This window comes from Magnolia sinica, chromosome 12 (assembly GCF_029962835.1).
Source record: "Magnolia sinica isolate HGM2019 chromosome 12, MsV1, whole genome shotgun sequence".
Classification (NCBI taxonomy): Eukaryota; Viridiplantae; Streptophyta; class Magnoliopsida; order Magnoliales; family Magnoliaceae; genus Magnolia; species Magnolia sinica.
In genome coordinates this window covers 68,906,281-68,913,096 of record NC_080584.1, presented here as the reverse complement: position 1 = coordinate 68,913,096, position 6,816 = coordinate 68,906,281, and the positions used below count along the sequence as shown (strand labels likewise).

At 41.2% G+C, this 6,816-nt stretch overlaps 1 long non-coding RNA gene across 1 annotated transcript; it reads left to right on the top strand.

Moving 5' to 3' along the window:
- Positions 1–485: 485 nt before the first annotated feature.
- Positions 486–6,665, top strand: LOC131221599 (uncharacterized). Its single transcript, XR_009159478.1, has 3 exons — positions 486–864; positions 5,718–5,780; positions 6,384–6,665. It is a non-coding gene; the product is annotated as an uncharacterized LOC131221599 (long non-coding RNA).
- Positions 6,666–6,816: the final 151 nt, after the last annotated feature.

The window sequence follows — 6,816 nt, the reverse complement described above, 5'->3', positions numbered from 1 at the left end:
GTTAAGAGGCGTGAAGAGATGTGCCCAAGTGTGTGTTGAGAAGGTCTTTATGTCTTTCGAATCCACTGTTCATAAGAGGGCAAGCAAAATGGTATGGTCTTTGTTCAATCGTAACATGCCTCTGGCAATTGAACTGAGTGCAATAAGAATTGTTGACAGATCAAAAAGCGAATTACTGTCTCAACCGAAGCATTTGGAGGTCCACCATACTGGTCGGAACCTGTCAGATCGACCATGTCTGAACAAAAAGGTCACAGCCCACACCTATCATATGGGAAGAGGAAATAGAGAAAAAACAACAAAAAAATAGAGACAGGGGAGCCGACAAAGAAACTGCCAGCACCACCCCAAAGAAACCAAAAGCAGGAAGCGACCGAGTTAGGCGGTCGATCTGATCATGCCAAGCCCGACCCTGTCCAAAAGGATCATGCCACGGACTGCAGAAGGAAGGGATCGGAGATGAACATGGATCACAGATTGTAGAAGAGTACTTTTGAGCTCTTTTGGCTCATCGTATTACAAGGGATGTTTGTTTATCTTACATGGACAGTTGCAAATGCATCCCTTATCTACATATTTCAGTGATAAATGATCTTTAACTTCTGGTGACTTTCGAGAAGTGGTATTCTAAAAGACAATCCTGAGAATTGTAGGTTGATCATGGGTTTTGAAAGACTTGCTCAATGTCAATTTAGATGTAACTGTATAATATAGGTCTTGTCGCAATTCCAATGCAAAGTATGACTATTTTCCTTTGTTTCCTAAATACAACAGTTAAACTCACATTCATTTAATCTTGCTAGTTTAGGTTGCTGACCATTCCACAAAAGAGGTCAAAGGACAAACTCCTTCGAGGGTAGTAAGGTCTATCATTGTCATGACAAATAATTTAATGGTATTGTGCTTTTATGAATGGATTAAAATGAATGATTGTATTTGATTGAATGAATGAATGATTATGCATAGGTTTATGAATGAATTAAATTGAATGATTTAACATTAATTATTAATAACTGAGGTTAAAAATAAATAGGATTTATTAATAAATAAATAAATAATATGATGATATATTTTTTTTATTCACGGATATTTTAGCGACGGAATTGGTCCATTGCTAATTTCTGAACAAGTTGAAAATAACAACGATTTGTCCGTAGCGACGGACCTTACCCGTCGCTAATACTTTTACCAACCACATTCATTTTGTCGAATTTTAACGACGGACCTTATCTATTGCAGATTAACGACTGATTTTATCCATTGCAAAAAAACCACCCAGTAAACAGCGATGGACGAATCCGTCGTTTATTTGGTTTCACGACAGATTCGGTCCGTCGCAAATTCATGATTTTGGCGTAGTAACTTCATTGCTTCATTAGTCGGTCCAAATGTATATTATGATGGTTTTCAAATTTTTGAATCCTACCACATCGACAACTTGAATTGATTGGGGCCTTTTTTGTTTTTCATTTTCTTTACCGTCTTTCTCAAGTAAATGAGTTTATTTATTTATCACATTGTTTCAATCCCTTATTCTCACTCCTGAGTTGAACATTGCACCTATTTGTTCTCATCACTCTAGCATTCTAAGCATCAGCATATTCCTTCTTAATTTTCCCGCTACTATAGTCGATTCGAGTATATATGCTTTAAAGCCTGTTGGTTTTCCAGATCTTCCTACATCAAAAACTCAAAACTTACTAGAGTCATTTTTTCTTTTTTCTTTTTTACTCTCTATTAAGTAAATAGGTCTTAACAGATCGCCTGTGTTTCGATCCCTCACTCTCACTTCTAAGTTTGACATTGCACTATTACATTGCATCTCATCCATTCCATTGCATTACCGCTAAACTAAGAAATTTTCATATAATCCACTAAGTTTCACAAAGTATAGACCATACATTCGTGTGCTTAACACCTTCTGGCCTTCTTTGTCATTGAGGTCCCTTATAATCTTAGATCTCATATTAGGAGTCATTATAAACATAAGGAATTCCTGATTTTCATAATTTGTAAGGATTTCACGAGGTCTAGTCAAATGTAAAAATCTTAATTTACTGGCTAATGACAACTCAAGTCAAATATTTCATATCATGAGTCAAACCGCATAGTTGTACAAACAAAAGCCTAAAAAAGCCCCTCGAGAGTGCGATCCCCATGATCAAACATTCACTCTTCCCCACAACCATCACCGACAATCACCATCGGTTCCCACCGCTTTGCCACCTCTCTCGGTATTTTTCCTTCCAGGTTCGATCACACTAGATCCCATCAATTGCCTCATCACCTCTCTCTCTCTATTCAACTAAATTCCATTGTCTTTAGCTCTCTCTCTCTCTCTCTCTCTCTCTCTCTCTCTCTCTCTCTCTCTCTCTCTCTCTCTCTCTCTCTCTCTCTCACCCTTCACCTCCAATAAGCCCTTTATATTGTTGATAAATGTCTGGTCCAATCCTTTCACTCCAATACTATGGTTTTTTTATTTTTCTTTTTCTTTTTAAAATCCACATGTGAGAAAAAGTGGGGTAGGCTTAGTTGAGCCCCACCATGACATTTATGTGAAATCCACCCCAACCACCAGATACGCCAACCCAAACTTGGGAAGGAGACACCCCTTCTCTCACACCAGTTATATGCGGATGACACTTTGCTGTTCTTAAATGGTGGCGGGCGAGCATCTTTGAAGGTTGTTAAATCCTTTATCTCCTCCTTCCAGGCTGCTTTGGGCTAAAAGGTAAATCTTAGGAAAAGTTCTTTTTTCTGCTCTAGAAACATGTCGACTCCAAGGATCAGTTCCATTGAAAGATATCTGGGAATAGTTAGAGCAACAACAGGTGCTACATATCTAGGAGTTCCCATTGCCAGGGTAAAATTAAAAAAAGCAGACTTTCGGGATCTGCTAAACAAGAAAAAGTCGTGCATCAGTGGCTGGAATGCTAGATGCCTCTCATAGGCGGGGAGAGTGACCCTCATTCGTCACGTCCTTGGCAGCATCCCCATCCACTTTCTAGCGGCGGCGGCTATCCCCAAACAAGTCATCAAAGATATGGAAAAGAATTTCGCTGATTTTCTGTGGGGCTGCTCTGATGGCAGAAAAAAACTACATTGGGTGGGCTGGAAATCTTTAATCAAGCCCAGGAGTGAAGGAGGCTTGGGGATCCTAAGTCTAAACGAGATGGTGAAGGCGTTACGGCTAAAGCTAGCTTGGTCAGTTAAGCATGGAGAGGAAGCCAGCTAATGGGCATCCTTGATGAGAGCAAAATTCCTGATTTCCAACCAGTTAAGTGGGACTTCCAGAAGAAACCAGATGACCTCTCCTCTCTGGAAGAGCATTGTGGGGATGTTTCCCACCCTTCAGAGATCGCTTCAATGGTAGATTGGCAGGGAAAATTGCAGCTTTTGGCAGGACAACTAGATTGATTTGGGCCCGCTTCATCTCAGAACAAAATCGCTACTTCCTGAGGCTCTTCTAGGCCTCTTAGTCAAAGATTTCATCGGGCCAGACGACCTATTTCCTCCCTCCTCAGCATCGTCTTACCTCCACCAGGAGGACATCAATTTCATATTTCAAGGAGGATTCTACACCGATGATTCGCCAGATACGATTCTCTGTTAAATCAGCTTGGAAGATTGTTAGGCTAGTTAGCGAAAACGGAATTTGGGCAAAGTGGGTGTGGCACTCCAAGCTTCCTCCAAAAATATCCACTTTCACTTGGATGCTTCTCCACAAAGAAATTCCAATTAATGGGAGAGTTCAGAGTAGAGCTATTTCCATAGTTTCAAAGTGTAATTGCTGTGTTGGGTCCTGCCCCTCAGAAGAAACGCTGCCCCATCTTTTTCTCTCTTGCTCCTTAGCGTTGGAAGCATGAAATCACTTCAACAACATCTTCAGTACCCATCTATAGTAAACTCAAGAGCTCAAGGAGAGACTGTTTTTGTGGTGGACCTCTTCATTAGCCAGGGGCACGGTAGCTCTGATGCAGCAGCTACTCCCTATCATCCTCTGCTGAGAGATATGGAGGGCCAAAAATGAAATCAAATTTGAAGATAAGAATATTCAAGCCCACAGGGTCATCACAAGAATAAATGGATGGTTCAAGATCCCTTTCAAGGACACATGCAGTCCACACTCCTTGAGTTTGGCCTCTGGTATCACTCTTCAAGCCTTAGGCATGGGAATTCCTAGGATGGAACATATGAGAACAACGGTGGTAAAGTGGTTGAGGCCGAGCCCAAGCTGGTGCAAGCTGAATGTTGACGGGTCGACCAGAGGTAACCTAGGCCCTTCAGGAGGCGGGGCTATTTATAGAGATAAAGCGAGGAAGTTAATTTTCGCATTCTATAAAGCCTACAGTTTTGATTCTAACAATAGAGCTGAACTAAGGGTTGTTTCCAATGGGCTGACATATTGTCTGATTTTGGGCCTCAAGGTTGAGTCTGACTCCAGTTTTGTTGTGGATCTTATTAATGGCAAGTCGAAGATGGGCTGGAGATGGAGGTACTGGATAACTAGTTTGAGGAGGATTCTGACCAAAGGTCAGTTCATTATCAACCATATCCAAAGGGAGGGCCCGGCGGACGGGCTAGCTAGGCTAGGGAGTGAAACCCAAACCTCCTCTTTCTTCGGGCACATTTCGCCCATTCTGACCCAGATCAGGGGTCTCATCCTGTTGGGTAAGGTGGGCTTGGGAAACCTCAGGCTCATTCCCCTAGGAGTGGAACACAGAGACAACAGATAGTGTTTTTTCCTGTTTATTTCACTTTTGGCATCCTTTACGATAGGCCCCGCCTAAGTTTTTTGTTGGCCGTCACCCGAACCCAAGTTTATGTCATGTAATTTTCTGTGGATAAATGAAAATTTTGACCTTTTTGAAAGAAAAAAAAAAGTACGCCAACCCAAGTGAGGTCCAAGGCAAAAAATTCAAACTGTTCCCTGATTTAGGTGGGCCATACAAAAGGCAGTAGTTAGAAGAGTCATGCCCACCCATGATTTTTACATTACCCATGGTGATGTTTAAGTGAAATCCACTCTGGCTATTGGATGTGTCACCATAGGTTGGGTCCCCCCCCCCCCCCCCCCCCTCCAAAAAAAAAAAAAAAAAAGGCTGCCCTAGGCTTCAAGTGGGACGTTGACCCTTGATTATTTTCTTTTCAATAATCAAAATGATGATTATATGAAATCCACTCTAACCATTAGATGGCACACTAATTAAAATTTATGTTTGGTGCCCAAAAATAGGCCTAATCGTGATTTAGGTGGGCTACATCAAGGGAAATACTTTGGAGGGTGAGGGTTGCCCTCTACATTGTTTTCAATTGCGTGGTCCACCTGAATCATGGATAGTGCTGAATTTTGGGTCTGAGCCTAAAATGGGGTGACACGTGGTGGTAAGGGTGGATTCCCATGACATGATGGTGAGCCCCTTCTCAAACGTTGAGCTTTTCATGATCTGGTTGGAAACAAAGCGGTTGGATCTTCCGCTCCAATTTTTTTACCGTTTCACTCCTCAGGTAGGGCTGCGATGTACGAAGTAAAACATACTGTAAAAGAAATTTTCAATGGTCCTTGGTTTGTTTGCAGGCTTTGTGGCCCACCTGAGGTATGAAATGGGGAATTTCTTATATTGGATCTGGATATTGTGGCCTCACCTGATGAGTTCTTGGGCTTTATTTTATTTGGATTGTTTCTATTTTTCTTTCTTTTTTATTTTTTAAAGCAGAAGGGTGGGAGCTCACCACCTACAATTTCATTGGTGAAAGAAACTGGCTATATAATCATTTGGGTATGTGCCACCAAAAGGAAGCTGCCCTCGCCAATATATCATATAACACCCATAAACCGCTCAAAACTGAAATAAATAAACCAAAACATAGAATTTTTAAAGCCCTTACTAGATATAGAAGAAAACAAAACAATGACATGCCAAAAGAATCCCCTAGAGCTTTTGCGCCCCCATTTCCAGCAGATAAACACCTTTCCAACGAGAACATCAGAGAGGAACTAAACGGTACCTCATCGGCTTCTCCTGCACTGACAAGACCTTTCCCCAAAGCACACACAATAACTGACCATGTTCCAACAGAAGAAACTTCAGCCCCTTCAGATACTCCGATTTGGATTATTTCTATGTTATGTTTTCCTTGGAATTGTGTGCTTGTGTTGGGGCTATGAAGGGGCAACTTCATGATTTCAGTCTTATGGGCCATTACTATAAATAAATAAAAATAAATAAATAAAAATAAATAAATAAAATAAAAAGGATTGCTTTTGTTATTACCTTGTCCCCGAATGGGACTTAATATGATATGACCAGCTATGGGCCACAAATCACTAAAAACAATATAATATAATGCACCATAGGCCTGCCTCAGATTGTTTGCTGTAGGAAATCAACTTTACTTGGAAGATCTGAACCGTCCAATCAAGTGCATGAGAGTAGAAACCGCAGAAATAGTTGTACCTCAGATTAGCTGCGGTTGTGCTCACCTACTCGAGATGTGTCTCGCAGGGGTTGTTCTCGCCTATTAAAGTTGGAGGGTAAGTACCTTGTTTCCAATTTCCTCTCCGGTTTTTGGTAATCTTTAGTTTCTGTGCTGTATAGTGGTGTATACAATAGGTATGGGCCGATTCTTTTTATAGAGCCCACTTGAATGGGTGTACAACTAATTTTACACCCATTCAAGTGCTTAAACTCGATATGGAGAAAGCGTACCACAGGGTGGAGTGGAATTTTCTGCGTCAGGTCTTACTAAAATTTGGATTTTCTGCTTCCTGGGTTAAGTTAGTTCAATCTTGTTGGGGGGAAAAACTGGTTCTCG